General features: G+C 41.1%; 1 protein-coding gene across 2 annotated transcripts in view; it reads right to left on the bottom strand.

The window, feature by feature from the left end:
* Positions 1-23,345, bottom strand: part of lpar1 (lysophosphatidic acid receptor 1) — a 100,657-nt gene extending 77,312 nt beyond the window's left edge. Inside the window, exon 1 of one of the 2 annotated variants that reach the window (XM_072588109.1) lies at positions 22,220-23,345. The gene's annotated coding sequence lies outside the window, so the exon portion shown is untranslated. The remainder of the gene's footprint in view (positions 1-22,219) is intronic. The other variant, XM_072588110.1, reaches the window with a different exon arrangement.
* Positions 23,346-24,393: the final 1,048 nt, after the last annotated feature.

The raw sequence follows: 24,393 nt of genomic DNA, 5'->3' as shown, positions 1-24,393 counted from the left end.
TACGAGAGCATTGGAGTTAAGGAACAGGGATGTCTTGCTATAATTGTACAGCATGAAGGGGCTGCAACAAAGGTTTACCAGACTGATGCCTGGGATGGCAAGATGGATGTATAATAAAAAGAAAATGACTGGTTTGGTTTGGATTAAGTGGGCGGGGGGGGAAAGAGTTCTCAAACTGAGACCTTTAAAATTCGATCTGGACTAGACAGGGCAGATGCAGCAAAGATGTTCTTGATGATTGGGGAATCCAAAATCAGGGGCGACAATTTAAAGATACAGGGTATGCCAACTGGGACTGAAAAAGGAGGATAATTGTTTTTTCACAGGGGTGCCTGTGAAAACAGTGGTTGAGACCAGAACATTGAATGTTTTCAAGGAGAAGTGACATATATTTCTTCAGGCTAAAGGAACCAAAATGATATGGGGTAAAAGCTGAGGTACTATGTTGAATGATCAGCCAAGATCATACTGAATGGTGAAGCAGCTTTCACGGCCAAATGACCTACAGCTATATCTATTTTTCTATGTTTCTAAAACAAAAGGTCTACTTCCAGTTACCAAGGAGCAGCAGCACCTTTCCATATGGAATCCTCATTTACTCCCAAATGTAATTCATATTAATCACTACCAATCATCCTACCACCACCCTGACCAACAGCACTAACTAGAAGGGCAAAATAAATAGTGTCCGAGTAGGCCATCTTAGAAAATTTAGAATGCATACAGATGGATAATTACCTTTTCTGTTTCAATGGAAAAAGACAAATGAACAAAGCAGAGAAAGGAAGAAAAAAAGTTGTGAAATATATCTAAACTATTTCTGACTAAACTGTTGCAAAGTCCAGAGGATTGACCAGCATCAATACACTCATGAGATGGAAATAATATTAATGACAATTGCCTTTTAAGTTACTAATACTGACAAAAATCTTCAATGCAGTTATCCCTTGTATATGAAGTGGATGCAGCCAGTTCTTATAATGTCAAGGGATGTATTTGAATAACCTAGGGCCTCAAACTATTGAGATATTGGATAATGAACCAATCACTAAATACATGCTGAAATCAAAGCGATTCAAAGGAAGTATCAATCCCAATTCTTGTAAATGCGGACAACGATTTATAGAAAAAATTCACAATCTGATATATATTGACTTTGTTACAATTTCATGCCATGGATCAAGTTTTGTTCTGGATTTTCATTTTGCAAGGTGCGCCAGCACTGAAGTTTCCTCCTTAACCTTACTACTTTGTTGTCCTTTAAGACCCTCCTTTAAACCTACTTCTTCCCACAAGGGTTGGGTCATCTGTCCCAATAAAACCTAATGTGGATTGGTGTCAAATTTTGCTTTAAATCCTCCTGTAAAGTGTTTAAGGTGTTTCAATACATCAATCACGAGCTGTGGAAGAGCAATTTATTTTTGAACAAGTGACAATCTGAAACAATCTTTGAGCACTTGAAGGCAGAGCAATGGACACCTTTAACAGGAAGCTGGATAAGTACGAGAGAGAGAGAGAGAGAGAGGGGAAACTGATGAGTACGTTAATGGAGTAAGATGGCATAGGGAAGTAGTTTATGTGGAGCATAAACATCAGACTATTTGGGCTGAATGACCTGTAAATTCAATATAATTAGGTGCAACTCTTAATTCTTGATGACAAAACCACTGTGTCTGACTTAAGACGTGGCTCCATCTTGCTTGATGCCCACCTGCCACTGAAATTTACCTTGTAGCAGGGACCAGTCCCTAAACATACAGCATGTAATTTCCAGTTACACAACTCCACAGTTTTGCCAGGCAAGAAAATCGATTGAAAAGCGTGACTTAGAAGCAACAAGAGCAAATTGTTAGAAAGGACATTCTGAATTTTATTTTGCTCAGTAACAGTATAAGCCCTAAGATGATGTCATCATAAACTAAATGTTGAAATCAATAGCTTAACCTTCCATAATTTCAAGGCAAAATACAAGTAATTACAGGTTTCAAGGGCTACTTACTGATAGTATTAAGTTTTTGCAGGGGTGGGTAACCTGACAGCTGTTGTAAGTAAGCTATTCAAATGATTATTTGCCCTTAATACTTTGACAGTGGCAAAAGATGGAAACTAGTCTGTCAAACCTTCTCTGACTCACAATAGCCTTATACAAGGGAATCTGTTCCATCAGAAACAATCCCATAAACAGAACTAATTTCTTTTAATGGTAATTCACACTTGGTGCAGAGTTGGGGTCAGTAATGTTAGGACAATTATACAGTTCAAAACCAGACTCAACATTTAATTAACTGTGGCTGAGAGTATTCACACATATGAAGCAAATATCAAGTAAGGTGGAGTATGAGCTAAAGCTGTGACAGTGTCCAATACTGATAGAGGCACCCCACTGAGCAGCAGCAAGTGGCACATGAGAAACCAAAACTTCAAGGCTCAAAAGACATGGATCAAATAAATTAAACCATAACGTTATAACAACAACGGCCAGTTCCTTTTGGAGGCAAGCAACAAAAGCAGAACTGTTGACTCAGTAGAAGAAAGTGATAAAATGAAGGGCCTTAGACAAGTAATCCAGTACTCGCTAATGCTCTGGCAACATGGCTACAAATCCACCACGGTAGCTGGTTGAATTTAAATTCAATTAATAAAGCTGGTCTCAGCATTGGTAACAGAACCAACTGTCCCCTATCCTTACAAAAACCCACCTGGTTTACTTCTTCTGTGGAAGGAATTCTGCCTTCCTTACTTTGTCTGGTCTACATGAGACTCCAGATCCTGTGCCAATATGGCTGACTTTTTAAAATGCCCTCTGCAACAGCCTTGAAGCACCACTTGACCCCTTGCTCTGCACTGGCACAATCACCTGATGAAGGAGCAGCACTCCAAAAGCTAATACTTCCAAATAAACCTGTCGGACTATAACCTGTTGTTGCGATTTTTAACTCTGTTCCATAAAATCATGGTGATCTGATAACTCCAAATTCCTGTCCACCCAACCAAGTTCCAAAGACTCACTACTCTCAAAAATTTCCCTCATCCCTCTCTGAAATGGTCAACCTTTAGTTATAAATTCAAGTATGCAGGAGGGCATCCCAGGAGCAGTATTAAGTGAACCTGAAAATGAGGTGTCAACTTGGTGAAGCTACCAAACAGGATTACTTGCATGCCAAACACCATAAGCAGTAAGTATTCAGACAGAGCTAAGCAACCCCACAACCAACAGATCAGATCTAAACTCTGCAGTCCTGCCACATCCAATCAATCATAAATGGCGGGGGTCAATTAAACTCACTCGAATACAAAAGCTCCATAAATATCCCTATCTTCACTGATGGAAGAGCCCAATGCATCAGTGCAAAAGATACAGCTGATGCATTTCCAACAATCTTCAGCCAGACACACTAAGTGGATGATCCATCTGTCTCTTCCACCGCGGTAGTCCTCCATATTAGAGATACCAGCTTTCAGCCAATTAAATTCAGCAACTGAGTAAGGTCAACCCATCTAATCTACATATCATTGGACTGTGAGGAAACTAGAACACCTGAAGGAAACCCTAGTAGATACCAGGAGAATGTGCAAACTCCACACTGCTAGACAGTGACTAAAGACTGGAATTAAACCCAGCTCCTGGCACTGAGGCAATCATACTAACCACTGCCACTGTACAGCCCATAAAGCTTCCTTACATTCTCTTCAGAATTTTCTTTCCCATTATTATGTCATCAGCAAATTAAGTAACCATACTTTGTCCTTTCATCCAATACGTTCATATAAATTCTAAATGGAGAAGCCCAGCAGGGATCCAAATACACACCACTTCTTATTTTGCCAACAAGAAAATGACCCATTTACAGTATGTCTTGCTTCCTGTGAGCGAACCAGTCAAATAAGTTCTAGAAATCTAAGAACAGTACATCCATTGGTTGTACTAGCCCTAACTCTTATCAACAGCATATGTTGTTACATACTCAAAGACCTTTAATAAATGAATTAATTATGATTGCCTTCAAAACAATGGTGATTGTTCAACTGCCTTAAACCTTTGTAAGGGACTTGCTAGATCTTTAGTAAAAGCAGATGTTAAGCTAACTAGCTTAAAGATTCCTATGTTCTGTCTCCCTCTCACTATGATTAAAAGTGTTACATTTCCTATTTTTCAATCTGATGGAACTTTTTCCCTGAATCTGGGAAACTTTGGAAAATTAAAACTGATACATCAACTATCACACTAGGCATTTCAGAATCGAGGAAGAAGCCTTACCAGAACTCAAACTTGTTAGACCATAAATTAGCTGAGTAGCACTTCACTGGTACTTCAGTTTTCTTCAGTTCCTTCCTCCGCCCCTCAATTTCCTAATTTAAAGCTATTTCTGGATGTTATTTGAACCTTCTATCATGAAAACTGAAACCTGTTCAATTGGTCTGCCATTTCTGATTTTCCATTATTCAATCCCCAGATTCATTTTCTATGACCAATGCTGACTTTATTAAATCGTTCCTTCAAATATTTAGAGATACTCTGGGCCAGTTTTTATATTTCTGGCTAGCTTTCTCTTGTACCCGAATGTTTCTCTCCATTAAATTTCCACCCTCACCCCCAATTCTTTCCAAGTTTCTTACTTCTTTTCTGCCCAATCTTATGACATGCCATAATTTGCATAAATACATTTTTATCTTCAAATCTGATACTATCTTTAACACTTTTGAGTTACAGATGGACAGTGGGTCTGTCCCTTGGAATTTCTCCTTCTTTTCAAAAGAATCTGTTGTGCATTTGTAAATGTCCTCTTAAAAGTCTACATCTTTATTGGTATATACCTTAACCTGATTTGCCAATTCACGATAGCTAGCTTTGCCTTCATGCCTTCATCATTATCTTTATTGAAGTTTTAAATACGAATCTTGGATCCACTTCTCAACCTTAACTGAATGAGTCCAAAGAAACTAAGAGGAACTCAGGGCAGACTAATGAACACTAAACAACTCGCAACCACGTTTGCAGCTCAATAGTTTAAAGGCTGCATTCACATCTTGGTTTACTGGATATCATAAACAAAGCATGGGCCCTGTCAATATTACAGCAATTCTACTCAAGTACTGTGCTCCTGAGCTTGCAACTCCCCTGATCAAGGCGTTCCAGTGTAGCAACAATAGTGGCATCCACCTGACAACATAGACAATGTCAGGCACACTCTGTACCATGAAATGCAGGACAAGTCCAACCTAATCAATTACTGCCCCAGCAGTCCACTCTCCATTAGTAAAATGATGGAAGGTATCATCAGTATCAAGTAACACTTGCTCAGCAATAAACCTGCTTACTGACATGCAGTTTGGTTTCCACCAAAACCACTGAGCTTCTGACCTCACCACAGCCTTCGTTCAAACATGGACAAAAGAGCTGAATTCCACAGGAGAAGCAAGTGTGACTGTTCTTGACATCAAGGTGGTATTTAATATTGTGGCATCAATAGGCTCTAGCAAAACTGGTGTCAGTGAGAATCAGGGATAAACTCTCTGCTGGTTGGAGTCAAACATAGCACATAGGAAATTGGTTTCGGGTGCTGGAGGTCAATCACCTCAGCTTCAGAACATCTGTGCAGCAATTCCTCAGGGTACTCACTGCTTCATCAATGAGTTTCCCTCCATCACAAGGTCAGAAATGAGGACACTCTCCAATGTTCAATGCACAATGTTCAGCATCCTTTGCAGCTCCTCAGATTCTGAAGCAGTCCACATCAAAGTGCAGCAAGACCTGGAAAATATCCAGAGTCGAGAGTGTGGTGCTGGAAGAGCACACAGCAAGTCAAGCAGCATCTGAGGAGCAGGAGAATCAGTGTTTCGGGCATAAGCCCAGGTTTGGGCTGAAACATGGAAGTGACATTTCACACTACACAAGTGATTGGTGACGATTGTGTTCAAGAGAGAATGAACAACTGTCTTCGACATTCAATAGCATCACCATCATTGAATCCTGTAATAGCAACATCCGGGGGGTTACCGCTGATCAGAAACCAAACTTGACTAGCTATATAAATACTGCAGCGACAAGAAAAGGTCAGAGACTAGGAATCCTCAGTGAGTAACTCACCTCAGGAGTCCCCAAAGTCTGGCCACACATTCTGTAAGGCATAAGTCAGGGGTGTGATGGAATCCTCTCCACTTGCCTTAACGAATACAGCTCCAACATTCAAAACTCTGTAGGACAAAACAGCCTATTCTTTTTCAGCATCCACTCTACAAACCTTCACTGCCTCCACCACCAATACTCAGTAGCAGCAGTGTATACCATCTACAAGATGCACTGTAGAAGGCTCCTTACACAGCACCTTGGAAACCCATAGCAGCATCAACTAGAAGGAAGACACCAGGAAGAAAGTGAGACCCTGAGTGAAAGAAAAAAAACAAGAGACCAAGTGAGGAAGAGTGGTGGTGAGACAGATGTTGGAGGGGGACACAGAAAGGGGTAGAAAAGAAACAGACAGGAGGTGAAGGGAGAAAAGCAGGCAAGTGGGGACCACTCAGCTACAAATAGCCCTGACCTTAAAACATCCTGTCAACTCTGGAGCACAATTTCCATTGCAGTCCCCTGTCACAGCTGTCCAGTGCAGTGTTATCTCTTTGTATTTAAGTCCATCAGTGGTCAGCTAAGACAAGCAAAAGCACTGTATCCTCTGGTTCTGCTTTTAAGATTACACTATTATTGGTAGCATTGAGGCAGGAGCCACACAACGCCAAGAAAAACCAACAACCTGCCAAGAACATCAGCAGCCACAGACACCACACAGTGCTGGGCTACAGAGCTATTGCCACGTTTCTTCCATCACCAATATTGGGATCAGTGTCAAGGTGAAGCTGCAGTTTCTTGTTCACAGGAGTGGGCTAGTGCTTTAAACCAACACAAGATGTCCACCAAATCTGTCCTGCGACAGCAAAAGAAATCCTTTGTGGCCACAGGAAAGTAATGAAATACTGTCGACATACATCAAAAGATTCCATTAAACTAGTCTCAGCCTCACCATCTTGGGTCTGTTACTAATAGTCCAAAAGTCACTGAAACATTAAATCAGTGTGCTGCAAGCTCTCAACCTGTGCCCTAGAAATAACTCCCTTGTCTGCATCAGGTTACCCCTTGTAATCTCAAGCAGACTTTTGCCTTTCCCTCAATTAGGTCATTGCTCATGCACTGATTGTTTCAAATGTCAATCTGCATAAAGTAAAGTAGATTTCCTTCTGCTCAGATACTGCAAAGATAGCATATTAAAGAGCAATTAAACTCAAACTGTAATCGGCAATAATGACTGCATTTCTCCAAAGATCTGCTCAACAGCATTTTTGTTAAAACATCAGTTTGAGAGATATTTATTAGCTTAGGAATTTGACAAGGTGGATGAAAGATTAAATTCATACTCGATATAAGGGGAGTAAAATCATGTTAAATTGTCTGCTGGTGACTTTGTTCTATTTCTATATTCAATCCCAACAAAATATCAGGCAAACCAAAGTGGAAAAGGAGCGAATGCTGGCCATAGACTGCATTAAAGAAAAAATAAAAGATGCATTGGATGGAACCCCACCGCTAACAATAAATGCACACAAATCAAATTCACGATTAAAACAAAAAAAAAGGCCATTGGCCTAAAACAAAAATTGCAATGAGACTGTAGAGCAGAGCATATTCAACCAATAGCACCAAATTAGATTATCAACTTATTATCATAACCTATTGTGGGATCTTGCTATGCACAAATTGGTTACGGTGTTTCTTACATCACAGCAGTGACCGGCTTTCATGTAATGCCTCAGTGAAGCTCTTTGTGATGTCCCAAAGACATGACAATCACTATATAAAGTGCAGTTTTCTTTTTTTCTGCATTTGGCTCATAACTTGGCAGAAAGAGCTGGGGCCTGAGTTTATTTGCATCACTTTTCAGATAATTCAGTTTAATACAGCACTTTCCTTTAGAGGAAGGTGAGGAAAATTATAAGACATAACTGTCATAGAAATCTTATCTGCCTGCAAAGCGCACATTCTGCTAAATTGGGAGAAAAATTATGGGCGGCATTAACAACATTGGACCACCACTTTTTCATATGGAGCTAATTCAGAGCATTAGAAATCTCAGAGTTGTTTTGTTCTTCAAAATATACAAGCTTTAATGTAGCTTTGGAACCTTACTAAATTGTAAATACCACAGCAAAAATAAAACAATTAAAATATTCTAAAAGAAGGGTCACTGGACCCAAAACATTAACTCGGATTTCTCTCTATCAATGAAATTTTCCACAAGTTCTGTGGATTAAAATGCAGGTTTTAAAAATGAATAATAACTTCAAGTAAACACAACTGTGGTAGATAAACTGGAACTAACAATCGACTCGGCATTTAAAATGGTGTCACAACATGTGCAGAGGTAATGTGGAAACTCCTCAGCTGGCCAGGTTAACTTCTCCGAGGCCGCTGGTTGAGATAAACTTCAATTGTCCACATCAGGATACATTGGTAGTTTCTCCAGTTGCCTATTGTCAATACAGGCAATAACTGTTCTAGCAATACTCAAAGATGTCCTTGGCATTTATCAATAGCTAGGTTGGGTCCTCCATCCAGGAATCATGAAGAGAATAACAGAGACCAGAATTTCCATAAATTGCCCAACTGGTATTTTTATTCAGATTATGCCAATTTGAAAATGACAATGGAACTTAAACTCCTGTTCCATTATTATTCCCTGTGCTTGCTGATCCAGTACAGACTCCCAAGCACAGTAATGTATTGACAGTAAAAATTTGCACCCTGATTTTCAAATCCCTACTTGACCCAATCTTTCCCGGCCCTACAGAACCACCACACCCCCACCCCCCCCCCCCCGCCCCCAAGAAAACCATCAAGTTAGAGCTGGTTCTCCAATTCTGGCCTTATGTGCATCTCCCACTTTAATCATTCCACTATTGATGGTCATGTCTTCATCTGCGCAGGTGCTTAAAGAACAAAGAGAAATACAGCACAAGAACAGGCCCACCAAGCCTGTGCTGACACATGATGCCTAAACTAAATTCTTTTGCCTCTCCATGGCCTGTATCCCTCTATTCCCTGCCTGTTCATGTATTTAAGATACCTCTTAAACTTTACTATTATATCTGCCTTTACCAGATCCTCTGGCAGCACATTCCTGGCACCTAGCACCCACTGTGTATAAAAAACCTGCTTCTTACATCTCCTTTAAAAAACTTACTCCACTTTATCGTAAACTCATGTGCCCTTATAATAGACATTTCTACCCTGGGAAAAACAAAAGACTATCCATGCATCTCAATTTTGTAAACTTCATCAGAAAGCACCTCAACCTCCAAAATTCAAGTGAAAACAAACTAAGTTTCTCCAAACTCTTTTCATTGCTGACACCATCCAAACCAGGCATCATCTTGGTAAACCTTTTCTGTACTCTCTCCGTTTCCTTCTGGTAATATGGCAATGAGTTGTACACAATATTCCAAACATGAGTCTAACTGAAGCTTGTACAGCTACAACACGACTTGCCAATTTTTATACTCTATGCCCCAACGAATGAAGGAAACCATACCATGTGTCTTCTTGACCACCTTATCCACTTGTATTGCTACTTTCAGGGAACTGTGGTCCTGTATACTTAGGTCCCTCTGTCTGTCTATTAATACTTCTTAGGGTTCTGCCATTGACTCTGTAATACCTTCTCACATTAGATTTTCAAAAATGCATCACCTCGCATTTGCCCAGAATAAATTCCGTCTGCCATTTCTCCACCCAAACTTCTCTATATCCTGCTATATCCTCTGGCAATTCCACTCACTATCCACAGCTCCCCCAGTCTTTGTGTCATCTGCAAACTTACTAATTAGACAGCCAGCATTCTCCTCCAAATCATTTATATTACAAACAACAGGGGTCCCAGCACTAATTCCTGTGGTACACTATTTGTCACAGATCTCCAGTCAAAAAAACACACTTCCATCACAATTATCTATGACCAAGCCAGTTCTGCATCCATCTTGTCAACTCACCACAGATCGCATGTAATTTCACCTTCTGTATCAGCCTTTGACCTTGCTAAAATCCATAAAGACAACATCTACTTCCCTGCCCTCAATCATCTTTGTCATTTCTGCAAAAAAACTCAAATCAAGTTTGTGAGACATGACCTTCCCCACACAAGGCCATACTGCCTATTGCCAATAAGTAAATGTTTTTCCAAAATATGAGTAAATCCTATCTCTAAGAATCTTCTTCAATAATTCCCCTCCCATTGACAAGGCTGATGTCTTATAGGGCTGTGGAGATAATTCGGGAAATTTCAGGTCAAAGGAACAATGATGCCTATTCTCTAATCCTCTGGGACCTTTCCTGTGACTAAAGAGGATACATAGATTTTGTACAATGCCCCAGCAATTTCCTCCCTCACCACCCTCTATCCCTGGATGAATTCCATCAGGTCCTGAGGACTTGTCTATCTTAATGCTTTTCAAAATACCCAGAACCACCACCTTTTTATATCAACATACCCCTCTCTAGACTTACCATTTACTATGTCCTTCTCCTTTGTGAATACCAGTGCAAAGTAGTCATCAAGGAACTCACCCACTACCTCCAGCTCCATGCATAAATTTCTTCCTTTGTCCTGGAGTAGACCTACCTTTTCCTTAGCTACCCTCTTGCTCTTTAGATGTATAAAGTGTCTTGGGATTTTCCTTAATCCTATTTGCCCAGGGCAATTCATGGCCCCTTTTAGCCCTTCTGACTTATTTACATTCTTGCCTGCTTCCTTAAAATTCTCAAAGGGATCTGTCTATCCTTAGTCCCGTAACCCTTACATATGCCTCCTTTTCCTTTTGACTCCATTCACAATTTTTCTCATTATCTAAAGGTTCCAAATCTTGCCATCCCTATCCTTCATTTTCATAGGTACATGCTGATCCTGAACTTTAATCAACTGGCCTTTAAAAGGTTCCCACATGCCTGATGTGGATTTACCCTTAATTAGCGAGCCCAATCTACATTCCCCAGTCCCTGCCTAATATCGTCATAGTTAGCCTTCCCCTCCAATTTAGGACTTTCACCCAATAACTACTCTTAACCTAACGTTTACAGAATTATGGTCACTGTTTAGGCTCTTATATTCATTCCCTAAGCTTCTTCCCATCTGTCCTTCCTTAAGGTCCAACCGAAAACCAAACTTCTTGTGGCCTACCCCAAAATCTCCTGTTGCTCAGTGTCAAATTTGTTTGAGAACAATTTGGGATGATTTACGATGTTGAAGGATGCTACATGAAGGCAAATTGTAATGGATTTAAATCCTTGGTCATGTTGTATCACAACTGTATGCAACCCATCTTCTCTACCAGTTCATCAACAGCTGGATGGGGGCTCTTGTGATGCAATGGTTGTTCAAGTCCCACCTGGTCCAAAAAGGTCTGTAATAAACATCTCTGAACAAGTTGATCAAAACAAAACCCACAAACAGCTAGAACACCATGATGATCCAGGAGCAGTGAGAAAAATGATAAACACTAAGCAATGATAATACTTGGACTTACATTCAATTCTCATGTGCCATGTTCATTCCTCAATCTTGAACAGGGTACTTTCCAGAGTTGGTTCACCACAGTGTAGATAAATATGAAGCATAATTGCTCAGAGGAACAATTATCATTGCTCTCAAGAGCCAAGTGTGGCTTCTGCCTTGATCAAAAAAAAGCAACAAGAGATTGAATAGGTTGGCCTTTTCTTCTCAGAGAGAAGCCGGCTGTGATTTGATAGAGGCTTTCAAAATTGTGACCAATCTAGATAGAACAGAGAAAAGCTGTTCCTGCTTGTAAAAGATTAAAACAAAGCAAGAGGGCACAGAATTAAAGTGTTGTGCAAATGAAGCAAGGGTGATGCCATGTGAAAAGTGTTCTCTCATGAGTAGTTTAAGAAAGGACATTGTTGTTATTGAGGGAGCCCAGCGAAGGTTCACCAGACTGATTCCTGGGATTGCAGGACTGACCTATGAAGAGAAACTGGATCAACTGGGCTTGCACTTACTGGAATTTAGAAGAATGTTGAGGGATCTCACAGAAACATAAAATTCTGATGGGACTGGACAGGCCATATGCGGGAAGAATGTTCCTGATGTTGTGGAAGTCCAGAACTAAGGGTCACAGTCTCAGAATAAAAGGGGTAAGTCACTCAGGACTGGGCCGAGGAAGAATTTCTTCACTCGCAGTGGTGAACCTGTGGAATTCTCTCCCACACAAAGCTGTTGGGGCAAATTTGTTAGATATATTCAAGAGGGCGCTGGACATGGCCCTTGCGGTTAAACAGAACAAGGGGTACAAAGAGAAAGTGGGAGTGGGATACCAAAAATTGCACAATCAGCCATTATCACATTGTATAGTGGTGCAGGCTCGATGAGCCAAATGGCCTACTCCTATACCAAATTTCTATGAATGCACTGCCTAGGAGCAAAGTGGCAGCAGTTTCAACTGAGGCATTCAACAGGGCATTGGACGATTATTAAGGCAGAAATAGCATGCAAGAGTCTGAGGAAAGAACATGAGACTGGCACTAGTTAATGACGCACGTTTGAAGAGTTGCTGCAGGCCTCCGTCCATGTCATAACAGTCCTGTTGTGCTGTGATATTTGTCAGTCACAGAATGGTTACAACACAAAGGAGGTCATTCAGTCTGTCGTGTTGGTCCTGGCTCCTTGCAAGAGCAATGTATCCAAGATCCACTATCTTTCTCTGGAGCCCTGCAAATATTCTCTCTTCAATTGCTCACCCAATTCCCCGTTGAAAGCCATGACTGAATCTGGCTCACCTCATTCTCAAGCAGTGCACATCATATGACAACCAAAGGCTGCCGGAAAGGCTTTGTTCTTAACTTACTGTTGATTAAGGTGTGTTAAATTGGAGACTGCTAATTCTCCCCAACTACTCATCACTTTCAAAATCCATCATGATTTTCAACATTTCAATCACACCTCCTCTCAACTTGCTCTTAAAAATGTTGTGGAAGTGCCTCATTCTTGAATCCACTTGCAAATCATTTCTATACCTTCTCCAAAGTCAGCGCATCCTTCTTATAGTGCAAAGAAAGATTATTATTTTGGAAAACTCTCACCTGCTTTCTACAGTGGATATTTAGTTTAGTTGAGCAATGTTTGTAGCCACTAACAAGTGGACGGAAATAAAAACATTGCGAACCTTTATGCCCCTGCAGAGGCTTTCAATACTGAACAAGCAGAAATAATCTTCCAAGATAACTGACGCACTCAACATTTCACCGGACAAGGATAACTGAGTAACTTCATGGACAGAAATATTTTTGTTTTTTCATTACACAAAGATATTTTAGCTTCAGACTAAAAGATTTTTACTTCTTGCCTCAACTATCATCAAACCACTTTCTAGCACATAAGAAAAGCAGGACTCCAAAATGTTCAATTTGTTTTGATAAGATGCAGGTGTCGCTGATGAGGCCATCACTTACAAGATCGACTCGTTTAGTCTATGACCCATGTACCAAGTTTTGATGAAATCCACCCATTAGTCTTTGAGGTATACGGCCACATACGTGAATGGATGAAATCAGAGTTCTACTACACTTTGGTACAATGCATTACTCCACTAAAACTGATGCATACAGAACAATTGTCATTTTTATAGCATCTGTAATTCAGTAAATCTTCAAAGAGGGGCATGCTCAAAGAAAAATAGGTTTTAAGTAGCACCTTAAAAGGAAAAGTCAGGTGGAGAGGTTTGGGGAGCTGGATCTGGACCTTAGAGTCCAGATGATCAAACACTAAAAACTGGACATGTGCAAGAGGTTAGATTTGGAGAAGCTTGATGATTTCACAGGATTGGAGATGGGTACGGTGATAAGAGGGGACAAGGCTTTAGAGAGAGATGTGAAAACAAGAATGCACCATTCAAATTTGAGGCACACACAGACCAGAAGCCAATGGAGGCCAGCAAACACAGGAGGAATGGGTGAACAGGACTCAGTGCAAGTTAGATTAATGGCTGCAAGGTTTCAGAGTATTTCAAGTTTCTGAAGAATGGAAGATGGATCTAGAGAGGAGAACATTAAAATAGTCAAGTCTAAAAAGGTAACAAAAGACAGAGTTAAGGTCATTCCAGATCAGCAAAAGTATGAACATTTGACCAACCGTAGATGTGCCAGTGTTTATTTACTGTACTTTTTGTTTCACATTTTAACTTGGTGATTGATCTTGCTGTAAAAGACAAACCTACGAAAGACAGAACTAACATGAATCGAAAAGAGATAGATAACCTGCAACTGGTGAATTGGAACACAGTGGTGATGGTTTTGGGGGCGGGTGGAGAGGAGGAGTGGCCACACTGTTAGAATGCCAATTGCTCGCAACTGTATCCAATTCCACGATAAACAAAGGCAAACACAGCCATTAACTCTGTTGACTCAGCAATTAATGAGGGCTACAAAGGTCATTCCCAAAAGATTGATATAGGCCTGTCTTATAGCTTTCCAAATGAACTAATGCTTGTCAAAAAGCCCATCGTCCTGGAAACCCAAGCATTTACAATGGCACTTCATCAAGATCCATTGAAGTCGCCACCTTTAATGTTTCGTGGCACTTTTAATTTCATCTTCACAGGCTCAGGTTGCTTTTCATGCATTTTACCTTAAAGGCACTTACCGGCTGCCTAACAACATCTGTTCCCAGTTTTGCGAGCAAAAGGACCGGATGTGGTTGTACTGTGGCCCCGAACAGGCTTGTAAGGAAAAGGGAAAAGAAAACTTTTGCACAAAGCATTTGCTGTTGGCAGTGCCATATGTTTTTCAGATTATTATTGGCTCGATTAGGATAAAATCCAAATTGATATTGACAGGACAAAACCCTAATTTAAATAGATAACATCAGCTCAAGAGTTCCAGATATTTTCCCCCTCAAACAGAAACAGAACAAGTAACAACGTCAGGAAATGACAGGCCAGACAATGGATACAGTTCATTCTCTGCCTTCCACTGATACCTGGACCAGTTAAAAGACAAACAGGGTTATTTGTTACAGCACCTGCATCAGAAGCAAAGTTTGCTTGCACTTAAAGTTTACTTCAGTTTGTTTGCCTTAGTAGTGAATACTTGAAGCATTTAACTGCATCATTTGACTGCCTGGCCTGACCACAAAAATGCATTTGGATTCAGTTCTAAAGCTTCCATCAAAGGAAACCAAATCATTTTGTTTTGCTAACAAGTCACTTTATTACCCTCAGCCAGTGCTTCGGATTCAGACCTCCTGTCACCTTTTCATGAATTTGGTTCATTTCATCAATTTTAAACCAATTGATGTGGAGAATTTCCTCCTCTCAAATGACAAATCAACATACAATAAAAGGAACTTCTGTGGAAATGTGAGGAGGAAAAGATGTTAAACTTGCTAATTCTTTTTTGCTAGGTGTAACAATCACATTGGAAACCAATCCCCACCAAAATAAATGAAGAATGCACAATTTTTTAAAACTTTTAAAAAAAAAGGACCAGGGTCCTCCTGAGATATTCCAGAGGGCTGTGCCCTTCAGGCAGAATCAAATGTCATTCACATTCCTAGTGAGGTATGGACAGGAACTCCCACCTCCTGTTCAAACAGCAACACTGATAGCCCCGATAACAGTTCAATAATGAAAGGCTAGCAAAGGTCGTATGTATTCAGGCATTGTTTACTGTAATCAAAGTTACACTATTCCCCAACATGTAATCTTCAACAATTATGCCATCATCATAACCTCAGTGAAGTGGCTTAACAGTAAATATACACCATTTTCCCCATTCATTAGCAGATTTACATGGAAATTGTTGGGAATTTGATTGCAAACCTATTACTAATGGTATGCAAGAACTATGTAATTTGCAATAATTTAACTATGAGCGGTTTTTTAAAAAAAGATTTACTTCTGAATTTAGTTAGGTTTTTCACATCCTTCTCCCATTCCTCAACACAATTAGATTAGATTAGATTAGATTCCCTACAGCGTGGAAACAGGCCCTTTGGCCCAATAAGTCCACACCGACCCTCTGAATGTGTTTACTTAGCCCAAAAACTGTAAGTCCCCCATTGGAAGAAAAAACTTTAACAGATCCTTATTCATACAACATGGAATTAAGTCAAATCAGTGAAATCCAGAGATCCTGCTTCAGTGATTTCAACTTTGACTGTACACATATGAGCAACAGAAGGGAATGTGTTTTGCACTGATTCTCTTAATTTGACTACCATTTTCATACTCAAAACATCCAAACTCAAAGCCTGTCCCTGAGAGCAAGTGATTTGCTGCAACCTACCTCCCTAAGAAACCAGTGCATGTAAGGGAGCTGGTTCAATGAAGGGTAATGGGAAGAGAAGAGAAGAGAGTCAAAAAAGTACAAAGGGAGAGAAAAAGGAATGTATCACTGTAGATATCAGCCCAGTTTACCAGCCAATAGTAAGATAAAAGCTAATAATTCAACAATCTCAATTTAATTTCACCATCAGAATGGTCAACAATGTTCATTCTCATGCTTGCTATTTTTAAAACAAATAACATGAATAGATTAGACATGAAACTGTTAACAGTCCAGCTCACTACAATGATGCATTTCATACGGCAATATTACAAAGTACTGATTATCCAAGCAAAAATTATAGCTGTCATCTTTCCAACTTCGTGACTATGCCAAAAAGGAGAAAATTAAAGCTTGCTGTTGGTTTTCAGAAGGCTGTCATTTCCTGCTCGTACTGGATTATTTTTATTTTATATTTACTCCAGAACTGTATCTGTCACACAGCTCAAAACCTACAGGCCAGCTCTCCAAGTGAAACTCTCACTTCAGAGACATCAGTTACTGAGTAAAGTGGCTCCAACACCAGGCAGAAAATCGCTAAAATTGTTCTACACACCACATGATGATTTCATCAATTTGTTCACATTAAAGTGTTCATTCATTCTTGTCAATCATTCCATTTCAAGGAAAATCAGAGATTTTTTCAAAATACATTATTGATTGTCAAGACATGAGTCATCATTGCAGGGGCAGTCTTTATATTCACCCATTCCTAATTCCCACAGCAGCTACTGAAGGACTCTCTCTTCAAATCTGCGCTCAGAGGAATTCTCACAACTCCACTAGGTAAGGGTCCCATTTGACCCAATAACAGTAAAAAAACTGGGACGTCCCTGCCAAAGTGGCATGAAACTTGTAGATGGCAGCATTCCCTACTACCATGTTCCTCTTGTCCCTCATCCTTCTAAGGGGCACAGTATTAGGATGCACCCCGAAAAGGGTCATAGTAAACTGCTGCACTGTAGCTTGTATAAAGCACAAAAGGAATCTGTGCCGGTACTTTAATTCTGACAGATGTTTTTGTACAAATAATCAGCAGCCACACCAAATCGAACAGAGGCAAACCCAATTCTGGAGACATTGGAGTTTCATTCATCTAACATTCCATCATCTCAACAAATGGCATCGGCAAAGAAGTCGTTGTCAAATTTTCTTTAACAGAAAAAGTAATGGATCAGTTATGTTGCACTCCAACCGGGCATTTAAACATCCTGAAAATCAACATTCCCTCAATTCACAATTCCTTGATACATTACAGATAGCTGATTAATACATTAGTCTTGGCTCAGTGGTAACATGCTCACCATTGATTCAGTAGGTTGCAGCTTCAAGCCCTAATCCAAACTTGTACAAATGAACATGCTGGAACTTCAGTATGGTACCAAAGCAGTAGCACAGTCAGGGAAGACGACAAATTAATACCACATCTACCCACTCATACAGATGCTAAAGAATCCGCTAATACTATTCATAAATGAAAAAGGGCCATCGATGTTTGAACATCATATAGCATCTCAAAATCAGGTTAGCAGGTCATTTCCTCACTGCTTTTGCTGGAAACTTGCAATGTTGTTCTCCATTACCAAGTCAGAATTCAGGCTATAGTCTGGCTATAGTCCAACAGGTTTATTGGAAGTCTTCACCTGATGAAAAAAAGTGCTCTGAAAGCTTGCGATTTCAAATAAACCTGTTGGACTACAACCTGGTGTCGTGTGACTTTTGACTTTATCCACCCCAGTCTAATGCTAGCACCTCCACAAGTTCTACATTCCAACAATAACCACACAAAAAGGACACTTTATTGGCTATCAAAAGATTTTGGTTGCCCTCAAGTTGTCAAAGACCTTCAATAAACTGAACATCTTTGTCTGCTTTTGTTTTCTTCGCATTTATGAAGTTAGCAATAAAAGAACAATAGTCTGATTTATGAGGCCTGCCCCAACTAAAGTCACAAAATATTGTGCACACTTCCTGGAATTCAAAGTTCATCATACCGAAAGACATAACACAAATTTGGATTCCTCTGATCAGAAGGCTGATAAGCAGAGCACAATGTGTATCCAAAAGTCAGACTGAAATGAGTCAGTATACCTACCTTTCAGCAGGTTAAACTGTTTTGTAATTCATGCAAATCCAGACAGCATTTATTATGGACTGCACTACATGTGTCCACTTTTCTAAGAAAGGCTTAAGCATAAGATGGAAATCAATAATACTTCAGGCCTTTAGGAACTGCTTAGATCCTATCCAAGCACTTTTTTTAAAGTCATTGATAAGTGTACTTAAGTCAGAGAGAAAGGTTGTGCAATGTTGATATCAACAGGTAAAAGGGTGAGAGATCTTTTCCAAACATGTTCATCATCGAATTGTGCTCCAGCTGAGATCAGAAATCAATCCCAAACTAAGCAGTGTCATTCTTTGGGCATTGATTAACAAATAAAAACAACTTTCCATACTTTAAAAAGGGAGGGAATATGGCAAATGCAAGGCAAAGGGACTAATTGGACATCGTAATTTCAAAGAGAAAGCACAGACACATGACGGAGTTCTCCTTGGCTGAATTGTGGTAGGAATTCTTTTTTGAAATCTGCAGAGAACGAGGACTGCTTATTATGCAAAGGAAATGACTAGCAGAACATCATCTCCAAATGGCTATAGGAACCTGGGTAGAATGTGGTCGTTGTGATCCCAGCCTGACAGCCAGCATTAAATACTGCAAGCAGCTGTCATAAAGTAGTTATTAACTTCAAAGCAGAATGCAACTAAACAGTAAATTATACATTTTGATTTTATGATCAAAATCAAGTAACAGCTCAAGGTAAATATTAAATCTTCAAGTAATGCTGGACAAAATATTTGCCAAACAGTTTGTGTGTCATCAAAACATGTCATCAGGAACGTGTATTGTACTGAAAATACCACACATCTCTCAAACAAGAAGAAATTTGACAAGCAATTTAAAGGATGGCTCTGATTTAGGAAAATGACTATTAATGTGATCACTATGCCAATCAAGTCTATACAAAAAAAAAGTGTTAAGAATACTTTGCAGGGGTAAAGCATTTGGGACATTCTTGATGCACAGAGAGTATGACCAGGGCACGCGACATGCAGAGAACACCACAATATCAAAGAGCTGCGGCATTGAAACGAGCTGCAAAAGCTGGTGAGTAATGTTCCGGTTTCTAGCACAGGCGCAGTGCAATGCTGTACAAACCCTTATTTGCTTACATCCCACAAAAGTCAAGGGCTGAATCACCCCTTTTATGAAACCAAAGAATACAGCAACTGTGGAGAAACCAATACAAGCCCAGCGGTTTTACAGATTAATGGAGCATATTCGCTAATGCACAAGGATGTCATTATTTTTCTGTTGGAAAAGTATCAAGACTAATGAATTAAACATGATGTTCGCCCTTGAAGTGTGAACCCATCGAGTGATGACTGCCTCTCAAAGACATTAGGTTAAACATTCAGAAAGGACAACGGGGCCAGGGAGGGAAGGTGGGGGAGAAGACTCCATTAAACCTGTGCATGCTTCACAGGTGAAGGTTTCAGAACGGTGGCTCCCATCTAATCCACTTAAGTTCCATACAAAATGTCTTGTGAGGCATTTCTTCACACAATGGGTAATGAAAATGTGGAACTGTCTTCCACAGAAAGCTGTTAAGGCTGCAAGTCAGATTAAAGTTTTAAAATTGCAATTGATAGGTTTCTGCCACAATGTAGTAATTCCCCAGAAGTTGGCATACAGGTCACAATTTCAATTGATGCAAAACCTGAGAGTAATGTGAACTGAGACACAAATAGCGCACAACTTCAAAAGGAACATGGGACAGGTAGCAACACACGTTAGCTCTGCTGCCTCAGATCCGGGTTCAATTCCAGCCTCGGGCAACTGCCTACATGGACTTTGCACATTCTCCCCGTGTCTCCGTGGGTTTCCTCTGGATGCTCCTGTTTCCTCCCACAGTCCAAAGATGTACAGGTCAGGTGGATTGGCCATGGTAAGTTATCCATAGTGTCCAGGGATGTGCAGGCTAGGTGGATTAGCTATGGGAAATGCAGAGTACAGGGGTGCTCTTTGGAGGGTCAATGTGGACTTGATGGGCTGAATGGCTTGCTTCTAAACTGTACAAAGTGATTCATTTTGGAACAATGATGGCAGACAATGTAAAAGTGCAATTCTGAAAGAGATGCAAGAGCATGGGTACCTAGATGTAAAGGAATCCTTTGAAATTTGCAAAATTCTGAAAAGGGGAGAGAGAACACAGATACAGAAAGGATATATTCCCTGGCTATGGGGTCTAGAACCAGGAGACAGAGCCTCAAAAGTAAACAAATTAGGACTCGGCCAAGAAGAAATATCTTTACTCGAAAGACTAATGAATCCCTGGCATTCTGGACCAAGAGATCTAAGGAAACTTGGTTATTAAGTTTGTTCAAGAAAGGGAGTGATAGATTTCTAGTTATTAATGGCATTAATGGATATGGGGATAGTGTAGGAAAATGGTATTGAGGTAGATGATCGGCCATGATCTCGCATGGCCGATTAGATTTGATGGACTGAATGGCCTAAGGTTATATTCCTAAATCTCTAGATTTCACTAACAGGATCAGTCATAAGTACAATAGCAAGAGTGTTGTATGAAATTTGTGTAGAACACGTTCACCTTCAAGTGGAGAATGGTGTTGGGTGCCTCACTTTACCAAAAGGTGCAAAAACTTTCAAAGGGGGTTCAGGGAGATTTGTGAGAGTGGTTCCAGGCACGACGGGCTTCAATTGTGCTAATGGTTTAGAGACGTTGGAACTGTTTTACTTCCTGAATAGGCAAGTGCAGATTTGTTGAAGGTTGTCAATTTCATGAAGGGTCAGGACAGCATACATAGCAAGAGTCTCTTCCCATTGGTGGATGCATCAGGAACTAGAGGGCAGAGTTGACGGCGAGAACAAAAAGTAATGGTGAAAGGAGGACAAACTTTTCCACAAAGCAAGTGATCAGGATCCGGAACGCACTGTCAGGGCATTCAAAAGGAATTTGGATTGCTATCCGATAAGAAACTGCAAGGCTACAAGGAGAAGTGGCACTGGGTGAAATGGGAAATGGCACTGTGCATCACACCAGCACGAACATGATGGGCCAAACAGCCTCCCTAGAAGCATTCCGCGATTCTGTGTCACAATTACATGTAACAGCTTGGAATGAAGCTCCAGAGAGTATAAACAACAGCACCGAGCAAGTTCTAAGTAAAGAATATAGAACAAAAGAAAAAAAATTGAACTTATGTACAGATCACCATAACCAAACTGAACAGTGAAGCAGACTGGAAGGGCTGAATGGCCTCCTTCCGTGCCTATTACCCAGTGAGTGATGAACATTACGAGGATGCATTCCACCCATCGCCCGCCCAGTTTCCCTCCTACTGATATTGACCCTGTTCCACTGGGTTACTGTTTACATTCAACTCAGGCGTCAATCTCTGTGGGCACTTTATTACGACTGGACCCAAAGTTTTTCAAAAGTCTGAATCAGCGTGTGGACGGTAAGCAAAGAGGAATCCAACTGAACCGCACCGCGTGTGGGAGAAATCAGCACAGAACCCAATGCATCAACCCCCAAAACAGCATTAAAAAAAAAGTCACCCGCTGGCTCAATCACCTCACAAACAAAGTTAAACAATTTCACAAACTCAAGTGAAAAATCTTTCCTATCTACAACCAAACGGAACAGAAAGTTTAAACGAAGATGTCAAATGTTGGTGCCATTATTGGCTAAAAACAATCAAGTTCCAGAACATAGATTAACGTAGATGAGAATGAGGGATAGGGGCTGGAGCAGGTACCTGGCCTCACAATGGTCTCTTGCTCCCCGTTACCTTCACTGGAGTGACCGGAGGAGCAACAACAGGGACAGAATAGAAAAACCAGCTTTCTGATGAACAGTTGACAGTTAATAATTGTCCGTTCAATCCTGCAAGTAACTCTGCAGTTGCATTGTAACCCCGTGGAGAAATAACACCATCTTCACACACAAGGCGAGAGGAATTTATATTTTCACAACCTTCTCGAAGCAAATGCTGGCTCGGGTTTAAATGTCTGAATGAAAGGACCGTCCCGTTGTCCCGCTAAGCAGGCAGTAGCTCCGCTCCCTCTGCCTGTGTCTCTCTCTCTCTCTCTCTCTTTCTTTGCTCTTCCCTCCCGCACTGCGCCCTGTTTCCCGATGTCTCTCTTTCTGCCCTAGTTTCCTGGGCTGTCTCCGCCCACACTGCGCTCTCTATCCTGATCACTTACACTGTCCGCCCCGTTTTCCCGGGTCTCTATCTTCCCTGAGTTCTAACTGCCCCGTTTTTCCGCCTCCCTCACTCTACCCTTTTTCTCGGGTCTCTCTGTACCTCTCTCCGTTCTAGTTTCCGCTGACCCCTCACCTTGCACTGTTTTCCTCTGTCCCCTCTCTTTCCACACTACGCTCTATTTTCCGCTGGCCTCTCACACACTGCGCTTAGTTTCTTTCACTGAGGTGCGTTCTATTTTCCTCTGCCCTTTCTCCATACACTCACACTACGCTGCTTCCCCGTCTCCTCTTTCTCTGCGCCCTGTTTTCCTCTCACTCTCTGCGCCCACACTGCGCTCGGTTTTCCTCTCACTCTCTGCGCCCACACTGCGCTCGGTTTTCCTCTCACTCTCTGCGCCCACACTGCGCCCTGTTTTCCTCTCACTCTCTGCGCCCACACTGCGCTCGGTTTTCCTCTCACTCTGCGCTGTTTCCCTTCCCTCTGTCTGTGTGCGCCCACGCTGCGCTGTTCCCCTTCTCTGTGTCTATGTGCGCCCACGCTGCGCTGTTCCCCTTCTGCCTGTGTCTGTGTGCGCCCACACTGCGCTGTTTCCCCTCCCTCTGTGTCTGTGTGCGCCCACACTGCGCTGTCCCCCTTCTGCCTGTGTCTGTGTGCGCCCACACTGAGCACTCTGAAAGCCGGTTCCCCTGAGCTGGGTGAGCCTGGCGCTGACGTCAGCCCCGTGCCGCCAGCAGGCTGGGCTTTAATTACAAACACATTTGGGATGCTGCCTGATTTTAATATATACATACACCTCTTTTTGTTTTACTAAATCTAAACTGCCCCCAAGCCCCCTCTCACAACCTCTACCTTAAATCTTACTCATATCTTTCAAGGGGAGCGAAGAGGGAGACAGATTTGTTCCTCTGGTACCAAAGTCTCCTTCTTTCAATGTTATTTTATTCACTCTGGAAAACGTGGCCGAATTCATCAACTTGGCAATGACCGCCTTTTTTTTCCCTCTCCCTCCTTGAATGTCTTGCATATGTGGGTTGTAAACCTTACAGACGGCCAGGGAAATAATAAATGGGAAGAGGAAAAGATAGTGAATAGGTGAATGAGGTTTTTTTTTAAAACTTAAAATTCCCGTTTCACCCAAAACCTCTGAAAGTCGTAAATCGTTTGTCGCAAGTCACATGAAAACAGGACGGACCTGGAATTGTATCGTATCACAAAAGTAAGGAATATTGAATGAAGTTGCATGTTTTAAGTGTTTGCAAGGTTAATGTCCCCAGATGAAAAACAAGAGGAAGGAGGTTCAGTTGAGCTGCATAATCGTGAAATTCACGCGGGAGTTGTTTGGGGAGAGGGATGTTGTTTGGTCTAGCTTTAACTACCAAAAGAAACACAAGTGCAAAACACCAACTCGTACTACTCAAAATACCGAACGTTTTGAACTTGAGCCAACTTTATTTTCTCATTTCTTAGTCCTGTCATTGTAGAGCTCCCAGCTCTGCAGCATTCTCAATCTCGTTAAAATATGCCTGTGTTGCAAAAGGCGTTTCTGTTCAATCCGCGAGACCGCCTCCTTTATTCCTTGTTAGTAAGTCAACGCTTGAGAAGGACCAGAGGTGAAACGGAACAGTAAAATCACTAGTTATCCCTCCTCCTTTGTAATAAGACTGAAGTGGGAAGTCTACGTGGAAATTATGCATGAAAACAGATGGCCTTGGAACGATTCAACT

This window comes from Chiloscyllium punctatum, chromosome 2 (genome assembly GCF_047496795.1).
Source record: "Chiloscyllium punctatum isolate Juve2018m chromosome 2, sChiPun1.3, whole genome shotgun sequence".
Classification (NCBI taxonomy): domain Eukaryota; kingdom Metazoa; phylum Chordata; class Chondrichthyes; order Orectolobiformes; family Hemiscylliidae; genus Chiloscyllium; species Chiloscyllium punctatum.
Note: the sequence above shows the minus strand (reverse complement) of the source record. Positions and strands in the feature narration are given on the sequence as shown.